Here is a 21414-nt window from a genome sequence, read left to right as displayed (position 1 = left end):
ATTGAGTTTCATTATTCATTTTTTAGGATGACTTTTTGGTTTCAGTAAATACCTCCATTGTGACTAAGTTTCCCTTTTTGAAGTAAACCCATAATTTTGCTGAAAACATTTCTAATTTTAGTCATTTTAATTTGTATTTCAGACCAGTTTCTAGGAACAGGTTCCAAACACATTGAGTAACTAATTACAGCTAACAAGTAGCAGCAGCTTGGCACAGCTAGTGCCTGATCATTTAACAATAGAACAAACTGAATATGATTAGTTTATGTAGTTGACTAGTCAGTTCAGACAATTACATCATAGTGACAAACATATGATATATTTATTATTTCTTACATACTATTTACCACAATAGTATTAAATTCTAACCCAAATTTTATTTCCCATTTCAGAGCCAGTAAATATTTGTTGTACACATTTGTATACATCAATTGGGTTACTTGTGGCCTGTTAGGCAGGACCTGCACTATTGGACCTAGTCACAAAGTTCCAAGAACTGAAATTTACACAGAAGGAATAAACTGTGGTAATGACACTTGGATTGGCCGCTCAGGTAATATCAAATATGAAGTAAGTATATATATATATATATATATATATATATATATATATAATTACACTAAATGCAAAACTATTACCTGACATTGCCAGTAAGAGGACGATCTCTCAATTTGAGTTATATAATCCTCTTACAAGAGAAGTTTATTTGCTCAGACCACTATGTATAACACCATGTTAAAAAATTACAGCATTTATGGTGCTTTTTCTGGGTTATGAAAGATTTTATTTTTATGTTGCTAAGACCATGTTTGAAATAACAGCTTCCTCCAGAATGTTGCCTACAAATTTATCAGTGTATATATATATATATATATATATATATATATATATATATATATAGAGAGAGAGAGAGAGAGAGAGAGAGAGAGAGAGAGAGAGAGAGAGAGACAAGTAGTTTTGGCGAATTAAATTACCATCTTCAGATCTGAAAAAGTATTACAATAAACTTCTACAGTCTAATAATTCTTGTTTGTGATAAAGGAGAAATTAGAATAGATGTGTTTTGTACCATGTATATGCAAAGATCATTGTACCACTCTATGTAGTACATGATCATTTAGTCATGTACATATTTTTCATATTTGGGAAAAACTTTAAAGTAAGTAAAAACGGTTATGGACTAAACACTGTCGAAAATATAAAATATAACATGGCTGAGGTAAACATATCTCATTGAAGAAGATACTCGATTGTAACTTTATGTATCATTAAACTATAAAATGATGATTGTGCCAACATGTTTAGAAGTTTCTGATCAAATAAATTTGACTCATATACTATTGCGTGCTGTGTACATGTTGGCAACTGATGACACACTGCTGGGCAGTTGTCAAAGAGACTATGTAGTCTTCACTTAAAACTTCCGAGCTGATAGGCCGTGGTCGAAGTATAAAACACTCTCCTGACGTTTTGTCTCCGACTGTGGGAGACATCCTCGGAGGTAAAGCGGCGAACTGCGAAGAGAACTCGACGAAGCGCTGATTGTATAGGCAGTACAGAGGGCGCCACAGTCGATCACGTGGCGTCGGCTATGAGATTGTCTCTGGTAATGCCCACATTCTCGATTGAAAGTAATCGATCGTCACGCTTGCGGTGCAACGCTGACATCCAAATTTTATCCAGTTTAACACCTTCGTCTTTCCTGTTAAAATTATTACGATGTTTATCAATCTCGATAGCCTCTCTATACAAGCGTGCATAATAATGCGAGGTTTTTGATATGACGCTCGTCTCGCTGAATTTTATTTCATGATCACCTTCCTGGTAAACGTGTTCCGCTACGGCCGATTTATCCATGTGATGATGAGACTATGATCAGACTATGTAGTGTTTAGGATGACCACCAAGTGGCAGCAGTCTTTTACAAGATAACTTAGAAACATAATAAATATTTTCAGTGTTTGTATAATACATAAAGGATGGTGAAAATCTACAACTGTAATTTGTATGGTTATAAACGGGATCTGTATAGTTTATCTCTATCAATATAGAGAAGAAGAAGATCAAATGCCACTACCAGTAAGTTACAACAGCCATGAAGTTTGAAAGTGCTGTAAGTGATGCAAGTTGCTCATAATACGTATTTTCGGAACATCGTACAGACGTTTCACATAATTCAACGATTAAAATCACAGATAAAGGTAGTCTTCTGGCGATTATCGATAACAAGAGCATCAACTCTGTTGTTTTACATATGTCGTCTTTGAGCCATGTTCTTCGCCTCACTTCTGTTCATGAGTTTTCACATGCTTGTTCATTGTGTTATTGTCTCAAGTAAACGAAACTGTTCTATGATTCAAACAACTGATGGACTCAGTTTTGGTCATTGGTGACCCCAGACTCTCCACTTGATTTATCGATTACTATTTACTGTAAAGTGCTGAACATTATGTGCAGTGAGCCTATCACCATGCAACTCATTGCATCCACTGTTCTTGAACCACATTCCTCTTTCTGACAGCGAATCTCATGTGCTTGATCCTGTACATCATGGTGTTGAAAAGGAATAGGAATGTTCACTTCTTTGCACGAGACAGCTGAGCTCTATAACTTCCTCGAGCTCACAGTTACGTGAAACTAGTGCTCTGTCTTCCATGCTTATGCCATAACACACTTACATCAGCACCGCACAAGTTCCAGAATCTGTTGTACACATGTATTTCAGACCAGATCTCAACACTCGGTGCAAGACAAGTGTCGATCTTCAGTGACCTTGAAACAGCGAATCATTTTACTCAACACACAACGCAAGAGATTGTATATCCTCTGATAATGTATTCTATGCACCTCCTGTTACTATCATTGCCATAGCTGTTTCACCTCCAAAGGTCGACTGCACTTCAATGCCTCCCACATCGTGATACCCCACTCCCCAACCACGAGGGACTTAGCAGACACACACACACAATGTGGTCATCCATCAGTCGTCTCTGCCACGCTTGTCAATCAAGTTCCTGTGTCTACATTGTTGTGTTCCATGTGTGGGCACCACCTCTAACCCACAACGACCTTAGACGACACCACTGTGGGCTACCTCTCAGCACTCATCAAGATTCCACCCCTCATCATGGCCCATCAAATATTCATATTACAGGCCTTCTGACTCCCCTTTCTCCTACACAACCAGTGCTGACTGGCAGTTTTCCCAAATTACCTCACTCTCGAAAGAAAGTTTGTTCTGGCTGACAGACTCTTCAATCTTCGTGGTATTACGGATGATGACCCACACTTTGCCTGCCTCATCAACCATCTTCACTAACATATGGACCTGAACAGTGATTTAGTTCTGTGACCACCTCCCCCCACCCCCACGAATACTCCGTTGCAATAGACACCATTATTGTTCGTCACGCTCTGCACCTCAGGTGTCACATAAAATCGTATATGAAAAGAACTAGGGATTGCAGACCCCGTCCCAGTTCTGACGAGGCATATGGGCATTTGTTGTTGTTGTGGTCTTCAGTCCTGAGACTGGTTTGATGCAGCTTTCCATGCTACTCTATCCTGTGCAAGCCTCTTCATCTCCCAGCACCTACTGCAGCCTACATCCTTCTGAATCTGCTTAGTGTATTCATCTCTTGGTCTCCCTCGACGATTTTTACCCTCCTCGCTGCCCTCCAGTACTAAATTTGTGATCCCTTGATGCCTCAGAACATGTCCTACCAAGCGATCCCTTCTTCCAGTCAAGTTGTGCCACAAACTCCTCTTCTCCCCAATTCTATTCAATACCTCCTCATTAGTTATGTGATCTACCCATGTAATCTTCAGCATTCTTCCATAGCACCACATTTCGAAAGCTTCAATTCTCTTCTTGTCTAAACAATTTATCGTCCATGTTTCACTTCCATACATGGCTACACTCCGTACAAATACTTTCAGAAACGACTTCCTGACACTTAAATCAATACTCGATGTTAACAAATTTCTCTTCTTCAGAAATGCTTTCCTTGCCAGTGCCAGTCTACATTTTATATCTTCTCTACTACGACCATAATCAGTTATTTTGCTCCCGAAATAGCAAAACTCCTTTACTACTTTAAGTGTCTCATTTCCTAATCTAATTCCCTCAGCATCACCTGACTTAATTCGACTACATTCCATTATCCCCGTTTTGCTTTTGTTAATGTTCATCTTATACCCTCCTTTCAAGACACTGTCCATTCCGTTCAACTGCTCTTCCAAGGCCTTTGCTGCCTCAGAATTACAATGTCAGCGGTGAACCTCGAAGTTTTGATTTCTTCTCCATGGATTTTAATACCTACTCCGAACTTTTCTTTTGTTTTCTTTACTGCTTGCTCAATATACAGATTGAATAGCATCGGGGAGAGGCTACAACCCTGTCTCACTCCCTTACCAACCACAGCTTCCCTTTCATATCCCTCGACTCTTCTAACTGCCATCTGCTTTCTGTACAAATGGTAAATAGCCTTTCGCTCCCTGTATTTTACCCCTGCCACCTTTAGAATTTGGAAGAGAGTATTCCAATCAATATTGTCAAAAGCTTTCTCTAAGTCTACAAATGCTAGAAACGTAGGTTTGCCTTTCCTCAATCTTTCTTCTAAGTCGTAGGCTCAGTACTGTCTCACGTGTTCCAATATTTTTACGGAATCCAAACTGATATTCCCCGAGGTCGGCTTCTACCAGTTTTTCCATTCGTCTGTAAAGAATTCGTGTTAGTATTTTGCAGCTGTGACTTATTAAAATGATAGTTCGGTAATTTTCACACCTGTCATCACCTGCTTTCTTTGGGATTGGAATTATTATATTGTTCTTGAAGTCTGAGGGAATTTCACCTGTCTCATACATCTTGCTCAACAGATGGTAGAGTTTTGTCACAACTGGCTCACCCAAGGCTGTCAGTAGTTCTAATGGAATGTTGTCTACTCCCGGGGCCTTGTTTCGACTCAGGTCATTCAGTGCTCTGTCAAACTCTTCACGCAGTATCATATCTCCCATTTCATCTTCATCTACATCCTCTTCCATTTCCATAATATTATCCTCAAGAATATCGCCCCTTCTATATATTCCTTCCACCTTTGTCCTTTCCCTTCTTTGCTTAGAGCTGCGTTTACATCTGAGCTCTTGATATTCATACAAGTGGTTCTCTTTCCTCCAAAGGTCTCCTTAATTTTCCTGTAAGCAGTATCTATCTTACCCCTAGTGAGATAAGCCTCTACATCCTTACATTTGTCCTCTAGCCATCCTTGCTTAGCCATTTTGCACTTCCTGTCGATCTCATTTTTGAGACGTTTGTATTCCTTTTTGCCTGCTCCATATACTGCATTTTTGTATTTTCTCCTTTCGTCAGTTAAATTCAGTATTTCTTCTGTCACCCAAGGATTTCTACTAGCCCTCGTCTTTTTACCTGCTTGATCCTCTGCTGCCTTCACTATTTCATCCCTCAAAGCTACCCATTCTTCTTCTATTGTATTTCTTTCCCCCATTCCTGTCAATTGTTCCCTTATGCTCTCTTTGAAACTCTGTACATCCCATCTCCTTAAATTCCCACCTTTTTGCAGTTTCATCAGTTTTGATCTACAGTTCATAACCAATAGATTGTGGTCAGACTCCACATCTGCCCCTAGAAATGTCTTACAATTTAAAACCTGATTCCTAAATCTCTGCCTTACCATTATATAGTCTATCTGAAACCTTCTAGTATCTCCAGGGTTTTTCCATGTATACAACCTTCTTTCATGATTCTTGAACCAAGTGTTTGCAATGATTAAGTTATGCTCTGTGCAGAATTCTACCAGGCGGCTTCCTCTTTCATTTCTTAGCCCCAATCCAAATTCACCTACTACGTTTCCTTCTCTTCCTTTTCCTACTGTCGAATTCCAGTCATCCATGACTATTACATTTTCGTCTCCCTTCACTACCTGAGTAATTTCTTTTATCTCATCATACATTTCATCAATTTCTTCATCATCTGCAGAGCTAGTTGGCATATAAACTTGTACTACTGTAGTAGGCATGGGCTTCGTGTCTATCTTGGCCACAATAATGAGTTCACTATGCTGTTTGTAGTAGCTTATCCGCACTCCTATTTTCCTATTCATTATTAAAGCCACTCCTGTATTACCCCTATTTGATTTTGTATTTATAACCCTGTATTCACCTTGTTCCTTGTGCCAGTGAACTTCACTAATTCCCACCATATCTAACTTTAACCTATCCATTTCCATTTTTAAATTTTCTAACCTACTTGCCCGATTAAGGGATCTGACATTCCATGCTCCCATCCGTAGGACGCCAGTTTTCTTTCTCCTGATAACGACAGACTCTTGAGTAGTCCCCGCCCGGGGATCCGAATGGGGGACTGGGGGACTGTTTTACCTCTGGAATATTTTACCCTAGAGGATGCCATCATCATTTAATCATACAGTAAAGCTGCATGCCCTCGGGAAAAATTACAGCTGTAGTTTCTCTTTGCTTTCAGCCGTTCGCAGTACCACAACAGCATGGGCATTTATCAATATAGAATTCATGCTGGACATTGTGCTATGGGCCTTATAGCTTGTCAAACTTCTGTATGAGCTACAACTGCAATTACTATACCTTGACTCAGATCCTTTGAAGGCTAATCTGTGCCTCACTGACCAAGCTTACAGAATTTTTCGGCGTTGGCAACTATTCACCAGCATGGGCACTGGAAAGGAGACAGGATATCAACAAAAAGCAAGTTACATTAACGACGTCAAATGTGTCATATTATTAGAGCTAATACGCATTTAACAACACAAGAACTTTCGAAATTTCCTTCCTGACACTGTATTATTCACGTAAGCGCTATAATTTTTAATATTTAAAACAGCTCTTGCATGCATACGACATATGTAATGAACAAGAAGTAATTGTAAACAATAGTCTGCTAATGTTTTGGGTTATTTAAGATGGCGCCGGCCGGAGTGGCCAAGCGGTTAAAGGCGCTGCAGTCTGGAACCGCACGACCGCTACGGTCGCAGGTTCGAATCCTGCCTCGGTCATGGATGTGTGTGATGTCCTTAGGTTAGTTAGGTTTAAGTAGTTCTAAGTTCTGGGGGACTTCTGACCACAGCAGTTGAGTCCCATAGTGCTCAGAGCCATTTAAGATAGCGGCATGCCCCGCCCACTCTGGCTTCAAAACAACGTACAGTGGTAAACCTGTCATGCCATATCTCTTCATTCCTTACCTCTTACCTTTCTAGTATTAAAACTTAAAGAAATGATATATCGCTGTTCCACCAGTGAGCCATCTTTATGCACAGGTACATAGTACAAAATGACGATCGCTAGCTCCCTTCCAATGTAGATATAGCTGAACTACTCATATTGTCGAAATCTTATGCAAGTCAACAAGAGTTAAGGAAGTCCAATCCAAATGCAGGTTTGATATCTGCCGAGTATTAACTGAATGAAAGTTGCTTATTCTTGGGATTAAGGTAATATTGTTAACGTGAAATGACAGAAAGTAATATATATATATATATATATATATATATATATATATATATATATATATATATATATTGACAGGCCAATGTCAAAATACCCAGACTTGTGAACAGGGGTCGACAAGAGGTTTGTAAACTTACACCACTTATTGTCCAAACCACCCATTTCTGAGACAAAAATATCCCTTCAGAATGGCAGAGCTACCCCAAAATATAATACCATACGACATAAGCAAATGAAAGTAAGCAAAGTAGACTAAGTTTCATGTCAAATGATCACTTACTTCAGGTACCGTTCAAATAGTAAAATTGTCAGCATTAAGTCCTTGAACAAGATCCTGTGTGTGAGCTTTCCACTACAGTTTCCTATGTATCTTAAAACCTAGAAATTTGAACTGCTCAGTTCCACTAATCATATGCCCATTCTGTGAAAATAAAACGTCAGGTTTTGTTGAATTGTGAAGTAGAATCTGTAAAAACTAAGTCTTACTGTCATCTAGCGTTAGTTTATTTTCTACAAGCCATGAATTTAGGTCATGAGCTGCACTACTTGAAGCCAAGCCAATGTTGCACACAACATCCTTTACTATCAAGCTAGTGTTATCAGCAAACAGAAATGTTTTAGAGATACTCATAATACTAGAGGGCATATCATTTATATAAATAAGGAACAGGAGTGGCCCCAACACTGATCCCTGGGGCACCCCCACTCCCCATTTGACCATACCCCATTCAGACCCCACATCACAGCCATCCTCAACACTGTGAATAATGACCTGTTGCTGTCTGTTGTTAAAGTAATAAGTGAACCAGTTGTGAGCTACTCCTCGTATTATGTAATGGTCCAATTTATGGAGCAATATGCTGTCATCAACACAATCAAATGTCTTAGTTAAATCAAAAAAATATGTCTAGCGTTCGAAACCTTTAGTTTAACCCATCCAGAAAAGATAATATAGCATTTTCAGTTGCTAAATTACTTCTAAAACCGAACTGTACATTAGATAGCAAATTATGTGATATAAAATGATCAATTGTCCTTACACACACAGCGTTTTCAATAACTTTAGCAAACATTGATGGCATAGAAATAGATCTAAAATTGTTTACATTATCCCTTTCTCCCTTTTTATAAAGTGCCTTACTACTGATAGTTTAATCATTCAGGATACTAACCATTCCTATAGGAAATATTACAAATATGGTTAAATACAGTACTAACATGTGCAGCACAGTACCTTAATATTATTCTAGGAAATCCATCATAACCGTGAGAGTCCTTAGTCTTCAGTGATTTAATTACTGACTCAATTTCCCCCTGTCTGTATCGCAAGGACTATTTTAAACATCAATCTCAGGAATGCATTTGCCAAGAACGTTATATGATTCCCTGCAGAAACTAAATTTTTATTGAATGCACCAGCAATGCTCAGAAAATGATTGTTAAATACTGTACATGTATCTGATTTATCAGTAAGAGAAAAATTTTTACTATGAACTGACTTTATATTGTCGATCTTGCGCTGCTGACCAGACACTTTCTTCACAATTGACCATATTGTTTTAATTTTATCCTGTGAATTAGCTACTCTATTTTCATACCACATACTCTTTGCCTTCCTAATAACATTTTAAGCACCTTACAATACTGCTTGTAATGGGCTACTGCAGCTTGATTGTGACTGCTTCTAACATCTTGATATAAGTCCCACTTTGTTCTACATGATATTCGTATCCCACTAGTCAGCCACATAGGCTGCATATTACTGCTAGTACCACGTTTAGAACGTTCTAATGGAAAGCAGCTCTAAAAGAGCATGAGAAATGTGTTAAGGAAAGCATTATATTTATCATCTATGTTATCAGTACTATAAACATCCTGCCCCGTTGTTCTTTGACAAGGTTTAAAAAACTCTCTATTGCTGGTGGATTAATGTTCCTACGTACTTTGCAATTATATGTGACATTTGTTTGAGTACAAAAACCTTTTAGTGTTAAAATGTGTGCATCATTGCCTGAAAGGCCATTCACCCTTTTACTAATGAATGCCCATCTAGTAATGAAGAATGAATAAAAATATTGTCTATGGCTGCGCTACTGTTCCCCTGCACCCTAGTTCGAAAAAATAGAGTCTGCATCAGATAATATGAATTTAGGAAATCTACCAACATCCTTTTTCCTGCACAATCATATACAAGATTTATATTGACATCACCACATGTAACTAATTTCTAGTACTCCCTACAAAGTGAATCAAGATCAATCTCTAGCTTGAGCAGAAATGCTCTGAAGTCAGAGTTATGGTACCTATAACAACAAGAATTAGAAATTTAGTTTCATTAAATTCAGTTGCCCCTTCACAACATTCAAATATCTGTTCAGAGCAGTGCTGTGATATGTCTATGGACTCAAATGGAATACTGTTTTTTGTGTACATAGCCACTCCCCCATCCCACAAGAAACTCCTTGAAAAACAGCCAGCTAATCTGTATCCTGGTAAAGGAAGCCTCTGGATTGTCAAATTATTTAAGTGGTGCTCTGATTCACCAATAATGTCAGAATCAATATCTATAAGCAGTTCACTAACTTTATCTCGAATACCACTCATATTTTGATGAAATATGCTAATACCTTCTCTACGTGGATACCTGTGGTCCTCTGAAGGTGATTCCCTAGTTAGAGGGACTTCTTTTAAGTAGGTATGCCTATCAGCTGACTTCAATCTAAAAAAGGTGCAGCTCTAACACCAACTACTACAGGAATATTTCCATGATCGATCCCATCCCCATCCACTACACTGCCACCTATAAGCTTTGCCAACACCCCTTCCAATACCTATTGAAGTGCAAGCCATGCATAGTGAAACCTGCTCTACTGATAGACTCAACTTGCACCACTGATATGTGACTCATGCACTCTGCCATCAGTGCATTCTCCAGCCCCATGTTAACCAGCCCAACAGCCGCATTAAGATGAGGCCGATCATAATGCTGAAACAGTTGCACGAGGTACACATTATTGCCACCAGTTTGCGTAGCTATGTTTACCAGTTCACCCCCTACATCATATTCTCCGTCCCTATCGAGACTGTTTCCGGCTCTACCCGCTATCACTGCCTGATCCTCCTCCATAAAATTCCTACATAACAACCCTATGGTGTCAGTCACCTGAGCCAACCCTGCGCTAGGCTTCATAATGACCTGGTACTCACTCTCCAACACATCCTGCAACTGCTGGCCCACGCCTCTACTGTGCGAACTACCTAGCAGCAGAACCTACTTCTTTCTGTTAGACTTTGCAACTGACCTAGGCCTCCCAACTGCTGAGGACTGCTGCATGTTCCCGACATCTACAGCTACAAGAGGCTCCTCTTCACTCATCCCCTACAGTCGGTCAAATCTATTGCATATATGCAAAGTATAACTGTCTGAATATCTCCTCCTCCCGGCTGCCTTCTTTCCAACTGCCAGTTCCCATTTCCCACCATCCTTCACCCTCCTCAACCTATCTAGTTCTTCCTTTGCGCGATGTAACTGCACCTGAAGGGCACAAATCTTATGCTCCTGCTCCTCTGTCAACTTATTTCTACTACAGATTCTGCAGTCCCAGGAGAGGATCTTGCTAGAATGCCCACTAGCTTCTCCACTGCAGTCTCTCCAATGGGAATACTTTGCATAAATCCCACACTGTAAACCACTACTCACAAACAGTTAGAAGCCTTAAGTGTGGTGTACTTCAACACTAAAACAAGAGGAGGAGCACATGGATGTAAAAAATAATTGGAATAAATAACTAAAGTTTTTGGCATGACACTACACAATTAGCTAAATTGGAAGCACCACATAAATACTGTTTCCAAGAAGCTATGTTTAGTGATATTTGCAATGAAACAACTGGCTCATTGTGCACATCAAGACTCTTGTGCACTGTCTATCATGGACATTTTGAACCATACATGTAATATGGAATGACAGTATGTGGGAACTCAGCTCTCACAGGAATTAAAATAATATTCACGCTACAGAAGAGATCCATTCGAATGATATTGAAAAAGAAGTAAGAAGAATCTTCGCAGAAACTGTTTCAAAGGTCTTAATATTTTGACATTTCGATCACTGTATATATTCAAGACCATTGTGACTGCAGCAGGACATCCCACAAAACTGGAGACCAAGGAGACTGTTCATCCTCATAACCTAAGAAATAGAATCGAATTGTTGTACATTTCACGTTGACTTCAGATTGCCGAAAAAAGACCAATACTCTGATATAAAGTTAGTACAAGTATTGCCAAGAGGCTTACAAAATCTCAAAACTGGGAAGATATTTCTAATGGACGAAAAATTCTGCAGTGTGGCTGAGTGGTAGAGCAGACAGTGAGCAAAAGGGCACCCTGTGTGTGCTAAGTGTTATGTACAACATTAAGGGAAAGTACAATTAGAAATTAATGTTAGAAAGTAAACTAGAATTAAAAATTCTCCTCTACAATATAGGATTCACTAACATTTACTTTTAAACTCTTGTGTATGTACACCGTCAAGCTACTCTATGTTTTGCCGGCCGGTGTGGCCGAGCAATTCTAGGTGCTTCAGTCTGGAACCGCGCGACCGCTACGGTCGCAGGTTCGAATTCTGCCTCAGGCATGGATGTGTGTGATGTCCTTAGGTTAGTTAGGTTTAAGTAGTTCTAAGTTCTAGGTGACTGATGACCTCAGATGTTAAGTCCCATAGTGCTCAGAGCCATTTGAACCATACTGTATGTTTTACAGTGTAACCTATTATATGTGTATTGTCTATATCGTAAGCCTAATGACATAGTGACGTATCCCATGTTACAAGCGCATATCTGTACAAAAGGTAGTTCATGAGACCAATAAAAATCACAATCACAGTCACAAAATTACCTTTTCCAAAAAAAAAAAAAAAAAAAAAAAAAAAAAAAAAAAAAAAAAAAAAAAAAAAAAAAAAAAAGGAAGAACTAAAGTCATTCTATGATATGATAAATGCTTGATACAAAGTTCAGCACTGGTGGAATTGAAGGTACAAATACTCATTCTTGATTAGTAGATGGTACATCAAAGTGTCAAGCAGTAAGATTTGGCACTTCAGTAAATTATGCATGAAGAGTGGTATTTGTCATATCTCAAGTTCAGTAGAGTCCACTTAGCACAATTAGACGTGGTGAGTCTACTTTATGTTTAATTCAGTATCTGTTCACAGTTATGAGACCTATTTTGTCGAGTACTAGACAGACTGCATGTCTGGTTATGTTTGCGAAGCCATGTGAACACATAGACTTTTTTTTCGTGTGATGGTAAAACAGTTAATCTAGCATCAGACAGGTGTCAGTTTTGCAATCTTGTGGGGCACGAACTGCCGAGAACTGAGGTTGTAGCAGTCACATGTTTTGCATGTAGACGTCTTGATCGTCTGGCTCGTGATCGTTCAGCGTGTAGTTGGGTGGTGGTAGATGGAAAAAGTATTTATAAGGTTTTTAGTGTATTAGTGGGTTATTTGTGTTTCTAATATTAATTACAGTACACATAAAGTACACAAAATGATAGAAACGCATGCTGTTACTACTACAGAGTCTATCGTTGCTCTAACATGGCTGGTGTGGGTGTCAACAGAAAAATGTTTAGCCTAAAGTGGGAGCATGAGGACCTTCATCATATATTTGAGGATTTGGAAGCCGATCAGGTTGGGTCACAGCCTGTATCAGAGAAAACAAGGCAGAGCTGGAGTAGTCTCTTCTTCTTTTTGATACAGCAGTAATCTTGCTTATCAATCCTTTTTTGGGTGAAACAACGAAAGATGTGTGTGTTTTGATTAATGCTGTAACAGCTACTGCTTCAATGAGCAGTTGGTCAGACGAAGTAACCCTTTTTGTGGCTAACTTGCGTCTAACAGGTAAAGCCAAGACATACGAGTATGTGGTTTATCATGAGACCCTCAGTAAAGGGCATTTGTTTCAGCAGTTGGTCGCTGGGCTACGTCTGCATTACCAAAAACAAAATAAAACACGCATAAAAACTTCTCGGTTTACTTGCCGCAACAAATTTTGATAAAATCCCAAGCTTTCGATGACTACCTCCATCATCTTCGTCAGGGGTAAAACTGACTGTCGTGGACCGGTGAGGCTTCCGCTTTTATAAGCAGTGGACGGCTTCTCATTGGCCGGATGACGTCACGGTGAAACCGGCGCGTACTGAGGTGGCGGCCTCTATGTCCACAGATTTTGTTTGCGCGCTTTATCCAGCGTTGCTTGCAGCGCCATCCATCGCAACAGGCGGAGAACTGCGAGGAATGTAAGAAGTCGCCCACTGCACTCTTTCTTTATCAATTGCGCGCTTCCATGCATTGCTGAGTGCATAACCGGAGTCTCTGTTGAAATTATTTTCACAGAGTCTAATTTCAACTGCTTCCCTGATGACAGAGTCCCAATAGTTTGAAGCGTGAGCCAGGAGTCTTGTTTCATCGAATATAATCTTACATTTATTTAACAACTGAGGTCAGCCACCGCTGATTTTTCAAGATACCTTTATTTCAGGTGACGCTGGTGTTCCACCCAGCGATCGGCAACAGTTCTTATAGATTGGCACACATAATTTTTGCCACACTCGCAAGGAACGCTGTAAATTCCCGGTACTCTCAGGCCGAGATTGTCTTTCACGGGTCGCAACATTTCCTTAATCTTCCTGGGTGGCCGGAAGACTGGTCTGATTCCCTGCTGGCTCAGGACTCTGCCGATCTTGCTAGTCGTTGCACCGCAGAATGGTAGCCGCGCAATGTGTTGGTCCTGTTGATCTGTTCGAACAGCGTGCTTTCTAGGTTTCTTCGCCAGAGTAGATCTGATATCACGTTCAGAATATCCATTTTTTCTTAATACCGTCGTCAGATGGTTAATCTCGGAGCCAAGATGATCCTTGTCCGAAATAGTCCTTGCTCTGTGTACCAAGGTATTCAGCATAGCTGTCTTCTTGGCTGGGTGGTGAAAACTACGCGCGTTTGGATATAAATCTGTATGCGTCGGTTTTCTGTACACAGAATGTCCGAGACGTCCATCTGATTTTCGCTCCACCAGCACATCCTTCTCCACCTCCACTGTAAATCTTATGTTCTGATGTATACCGTTCAAATCATCAACAAACTGCTGCAGTGCCTCATTGCCATGTGGCCAAATTAAAAATGTATCGTCAACATACCTGAAAAAGCAGGATGGACGTAAGGGAGCACTGTCCAATGCTCGTTCATCGAAATCCGCCATGAAAAAGTTAGCTATGGCTGGTAACAGTGGCGAACCCATGACTGTTCCGTCAGTCATTTCATAATATTTTGTACCATACAAAAAATAGGTGCTCATCAAAGTGTGTCGAAATAACTTCAGTATTTCAGGAGAGAAATGAGCAGCCAACAGTTTTAACGTATCCTCGAACGGTACCTTTGTAAACAAAGAGACCACATCTAGGCTGATCATGATGTCATACGGACCTATCCTCATCTGCTTTATGATGTCAACAAACATTTTTGAGTTATTAATATGATGGCTACTGTGGCTGACTACAGGTGCTAATAATTTGGTTAAGTATTTTGCTGACTGATATGTAGGAGACCCAATAGCACTAACAGTAGGTCTCAATGGGAACCCATCTTTATGGACTTTGGGTAGACCATATAACCTGGTTGGCCTTGGTGCTCTTGGTCGTAGATTCTTGACTAGTTCTTCTGGGAGGCCAGAGTTCTTCAGTAGTTCCCATGTCTTCCTGCTAAGTGCTGCTGTGGGATCCAATTTAAGAATCTGGTACGTGGCATCTTCCAATAATAGGGCCACTTTCTTATGATAATCGGTAGCACTGAGGAACTGTGGCATTCCCTTTGTCGGCTGGTAGTACACGTAACTCTTCATCCTTCCCCAACGATTTCAATGCCAGTTTCTCCACTCTGCTTACATTGGACTTAGGAGGCTTGGCTGTTGTTAAAATCCGACTAGCTGCAAGCCTTACCTCATCTGCTGCCTCTTCAGGAAGGTGACGAACCGTTTGTTCTACTAAAGGTAGCTCGGTTGAATATGATATTTATAAAAAGCAAATGACTTTTGATGAGATTATACATAGTGCATCTAATCACCCAGTACAATGCAAGGAGCTGGCATTTAGAGCACTTCTGCACAGGCTGCAGTGTGACCCATTATCTAACGAGACTTTAGAATTGAGTTATGGACAATACAATTTACAGGAGTTCCACATGACTACGACAAAGGTTTTGTACATAAGATTAACAGGGGCATACTATGGGGCTCAATTTGAATCGCAATGTGTCACAATTTTCATCCCAACCAAAGACACTCAGCTCTCTTATCGCAACAGACAATGCAGCTTACACCACAAAAATGTGTCACAGGACTCCATTCTTTGGAGCTATTTCTGATAGAATAAGCAAATGTCTGGTTTCAAAAAACATAGCCCCAGCTTATTTTATTTCCAAGAACAATGCCCAAAGTTTGGACACAAGGAAAGTATGCTTCCTGATAGGGTTAAATTATCGGGTGTCTAAACACTCAGACAGAACTGAGACACAGGAGTCATTTCGGAAATTTTGATAACCTAACCAGAAAGCCCATTGTTCGTATTTTTCGGCAATATTTTGCTGCATGTAAAAACTTTTACTGTTCATAAATTCTCCATTATTTTTTAAATTGTGTTTAACAATATCCATTATAAGTATTTACAGTCTGCATCACACGGGATTAACCACATTAGTTTTATATCACTTGCTGGTTTAAACTGTAATTTATTTTTGTGTACAGCACCTCCATCTCTTTCATACATCACTGTTGGGTGAAAAACCTCACTTCCTGTAGCACCATCCTGCTGGTTTTCAGATACCACAGCCAATGAAGTTTCCCTCACGGCTACTTGCTTGGGACTTCAGCTAGTTCAACATTATTTAAGGTCAAGGCCGCATTGCCTCCAACTGATACTTTGTTACATTTCTATTGGTGTCCATATACATTTTCGTGCTTTGCAGGGCTTATCTCCACACCAAATGCTCGTTTTGTTTTGTTTTATGGACACCCCCTTTTTTTTTATTAATATGACGATCCCTTCGAGTGAGTTTTAATTTATCTGTAATGTGAAAAATGGAGAAAGGTTTCTGGACAGTATAAAATAATGTTGTAGACACACTTTATGTAAGCACCTTATGTACAGGACTACTCTACTCTATGTAGTTATATTTACTAAGCTAGTGTGATAGGAAAATAAACTGTAAGACACTTCCTTTCTAATCCCTGTTTAGATCACCTGAGGATGCACCTATCACTCCACAGTATAAACACCACTGTGATGCTCATGGTCGCGCATTTCATCTGGTCATGACTTTGTAAAGACTCCCGGCAATACACCCGCACATGCACCGCATGCCAGCCTGCAAAAGTCGGGAGATATATCTATGCACCAACTGGCCTCTCTCATGTGACGTGCCACTATGCACATGGCCACAAGGACATCTTGGGTCCTCTTCCTCTGTCGCAAGGCAAGCAATGCCTACTGACTACGGTGGACCATTTCACATGCTGGCCAGAGGCGACACCAGAAGCGGACATCCCACCAGCACCATCGTCATTGCCTTTATCAACAGCTAGGGGCACACTTCAGGTGCCCCAGTCACATAACAACAGACCATGGCTGCCATTTCAACAGAGTGCTGTTTATGCATGTCACCTGTCTATGTTGCATGCTTCTACATCAAATGACCAGCTACAACCCAGTGTATAACAGTGTGGTTGAACAGTTCTACATCTACATCCATACTCTGCAAGCCACCTGACGGTGTGTGGCGGAGGGTACCTTGAGTACCTCTATCGGCTCTCCCTTCTATTCCAGTCTCATATTGTTCGTGGAAAGAAGGATTGTCGGTTTGCCTCTGTGTGGGCTCTAATCTCTCTGATTTTATCCTCTCTTCGCGAGATATACGTAGGAGGGAGCAATATATTGTTTGACTCCTCAGTGAAGGTATGTTCTCGAAACTTCAACAAAAGCCCGTACCAAGCTACTGAACTTCTCTCTTGCAGAGTCTTCCACTGTAGTTTATCTATCATCTCCTTAACGCTTTTGTGATTACTAAATGACCCTGTAACAAAGCGCGCTGCTCTCTGTTGGATCTTCTCAATCTCTTCTATCAACCCTATCTGGCATGGATCCCACACTGGTGAGCAGTATTCAAGCAATGGGCGAACAAGTGTACTGTAAACTACTTCCTTTGTTTTCGGATTGGATTTCCTTGGGATTCTTCTAATGAATCTGTCTGGCATCGGCTTTACCGACGATTAATTTTATATGGTCGTTCCATTTTAAATCACTCCTAATGCTTACTCCCAGATAATTTATGGAATTAACTGCTTCTAGTTGCTGACCTACTATATTGTAGCTAAATGATAAAGGATCTTTCTTTCTATGTATTCGCAGCACATTACACTTGTCTACATTGAGATTCAATTGCCATTCCCTGCACCATGCGTCAATTCGCTGCAGATCCTCCTGCACTTCAGTACAATTTTCCATTGTTACAACCTCTCGATATACTACAGCATCATCCGCAAAAAGCCTCAGTGACCTTCTGATGTTATCCACAAGGTCATGTATATATACTGTGAATAGCAACGTTCCTACGACTCTCCCCTGTGGCACACCTGAAATCTCTCTTACATCAGAAGACTTCTCTCCATTGAGAATGACATGCTGTGTTCTGTTATCTAGGAACAGACGCTGGAAGTGTCCCTGACATCGACTGGATTGAGGCACTTCCACACATACTCCTCAGTGTGTGAGTAACACTGAGGGACAAGCTCAGTGTTTCACTTGCAGACCTCATCTACCATCAACTGCTCGCCATCCACAGAGAACTCATGCAGGAGGAACCAACGCCGTGTGACGCCTCCACCCCACCACCAGCAAAACATCCACATAGTCACATGCCCAGCACTGACATAGTGCGGTACTGGCAGCATATTCATTCACATTGATTTATAGTGCTGCATGCATGTTATGTTGAGCATAGACATGATACAGCGACCGCTTAGGCTGCCCTACTCATCAGGACTGCCCCGGATGATCACTGTTGATGAGATGACTCTGCAGATTGAATGTGTTGGCAAGCCAGCTATAGTCTCCATCAACTGAGTCAGTTCGGCTTGTGTCCTTATGACTCTGGCCACTGTTAGCTTCTTTGACTTGGCGGACAGCCTGTCAATGCACGACACTTCCCACGCAACTGGTCAGGAATAGCCCACTCCTGTAGCCACCAGTTATGCATGGATGCCATCAGCTGTCCCCACATAGTTACATGCACCTCAGGCTAACCCCATCCTGCCTAGCAGCTAAATGGGCAACACCCCACACAGGCATGCTGCTCATCCATACCGCAACAGCCAGCACTAAGTGTCAGACTGGCTTTCATGTCCACTTCAAACACACTTACTGTGTCATAATGCTGTAGCACCACATGATGCAGCCAGTGCACACCCCATGTGCTGTCTGCCATTGAGACACTGTCTCGAGCAGGCTGCCTCACCAGCTGCGATTTCGTCCCCAGTTGAGCTCTGAACATATAACATCCCATCTAAGCAGCTATTTGTCCGTCACAGCTCCTGGATCCACTATCATGTCTCTGTGCAATCTGATGCATTTGGCGTTGAGGTCACATTTGACTACCTCGCCGTTCCCCATGCCACATTCCCATTGGACTCTGAACATCTCCTGCCACACCACTGGTCTTATGTGTAGCAGTCCCCAGACCTGCAATTGAGTGACAACATCGCTGCATATCCAGTGAAAGTTTTGTTTCTTGCCTTTTATTCATATTTAACCAGACTTTGCACCACTGTCTTCCAAGTCGACAGCTCTGCATTCAACATTTCCAACCACATATCGCGACAGACAGGTACCAGACAGCACTGGAGGTCACTGATGCCACTAACAGGCCGTGCGATGACACACCCACCGAGCCCCCATCCAGCCATGTGTGGCGTCGTGCGCCCTTGTACAATCACTGTTGCCACATCCAATGCCATTGAGCTCGCGCTGTCAGTAAAAAGCGCGCAAGGCCCAAAGATATTCTAGCTGTAGGTGGATCACTTTCATCTTTCAAGGCTACAAAGCACCTCTCTCCAAGGGAGGAGAGGGGGGGGGGGGGAACTGGGTGGCAACTGTGACACAGAATCACGTAGACCTCAGCGCACCTGTATTCGTCTGCGAAAGCAGATTTTTCCGATAGACCTACCATTGGCAAGAGTGCAGTGCCTATGGGCACGGAAGAGACAAAGCGGAAGCCAGTGCGAGTTAGACATCTGTGGCGTGTGGACGTTTTCGCGTATCGTACGTTGCATCCTGTCAGCAGTGAACGACGTGGGTCAAGTACAAAGCGCGCTCCTCACCGACAAGTCCGCGAATTTGAACAGACGCCGATCGTTCTCTCCGTCCCTCCATGTCCGCAAATTAAACGACACCCCGCGAGACGAGAGGTAATTTGCACATTCGGCCGGACACGCGTCCTTATCTTCCTGCGGACTCGAGACCATACTACGTGCCCGATCAGTGAGGAATATGCACCCTCTGGAATCGGTAGTAGAGCTATTTACAGCAATCACGCGACCGCGACACCTAAACATTTTAGACACTACTTTTGCAAGTTTTTCAGTATGCCAACAGTTACCAGTAAATGTGTTGCTATGCAACCACGTGTTTGATGAATTACCGTCGCCTGAGCCTACACCCTGAACTGACACTAAGTGCGTGGGTGCGGCACCCGTCTCCCGCTTCGGTATGAACTTTATACTTCCAACAAAAAGAAAATCTTCGGAATTTTGCTTGAGTGTCTCAGTCATTATTAGTTTTTGTTACCATTTACATTATAGATTCTGGAAATATCTTTGTAATGTCTCAACCAACTTTTTTTTTCTTTTTTTATTTTTTTTTTTTTTTTGAATCGGTTTCTTAACATCGTTTTTCATATAACAGTGTGACACGACGTCCCCAAAAAATAAAATTTCATTTAGGTAAAATTTTTGAACTGACGTTCGATAATTGTGGGACACATTTTCCGCTGTATTCGTTCTAGCATAATAATCCTCGCAGTAAGATGTTCCGCAACTTTCATGCATAACAACAGCGGCAGAGTTCACGAAAACAAAGTGTTTACCATCCTTTCTCGTCTTAATCCTCTCAATAACGTTCATGTTCCTTTTTCCTTCTTTGTGTAAGGCCTAAATGAAACATTTAGACGTCGAGCCGACTTCCACTGACGATCATGACTAATCAATCGTCAGTTGATGACCGATGCCTACTCCATTGCCAAATTTAGCAGTGGTCCAGAAATGAACCTGCAGAAAGCACTGGTTTCGACTGCGGAGTAAATTACAGAGAATGATTGTACTGGTAAATAAATGAAACAAGATCATGAATACCGGAAAAAAACACTGAATGAAAATAAAAAAATTGTCAGTCACTGACCAAGCGATTTCCATAAAATTGATAAATAGCGAAATTTACTAATCAGTTAGGTTTCTCGGCACTTTTATTGACTTCTTCGAAACACATTTAATGCTCTACAGTGAAATGTTTCTGTCAAATTGGCCACTTCTCAGATGTTGCACTTTTACAGGGACGAAGTAGCGTTTTCTGATGTAGCGTGGAAGCCGTGACAGTAACAATGTTTCCTGATAGTTTATGCGTTCACATTTAAATGTTGTGGTTTTTTTATAGTAATGAGGATCAAACTATATTATTCTTGTTCTAAAACCTACGATTAATCAGACGATTGCTAAGGTTGACAATGACCTCTAACAGAACACAAAGGGCACGACGATTTCTGACTTCTACCGACAAGTACCGATCAGTAAATGGGGACTAAACTGCCAAGAAACG

This window comes from Schistocerca cancellata, chromosome 5 (genome assembly GCF_023864275.1).
Source record: "Schistocerca cancellata isolate TAMUIC-IGC-003103 chromosome 5, iqSchCanc2.1, whole genome shotgun sequence".
NCBI classification, from domain to species: Eukaryota; Metazoa; Arthropoda; class Insecta; order Orthoptera; family Acrididae; genus Schistocerca; species Schistocerca cancellata.
This window is presented reverse-complemented; position numbering follows the sequence as displayed.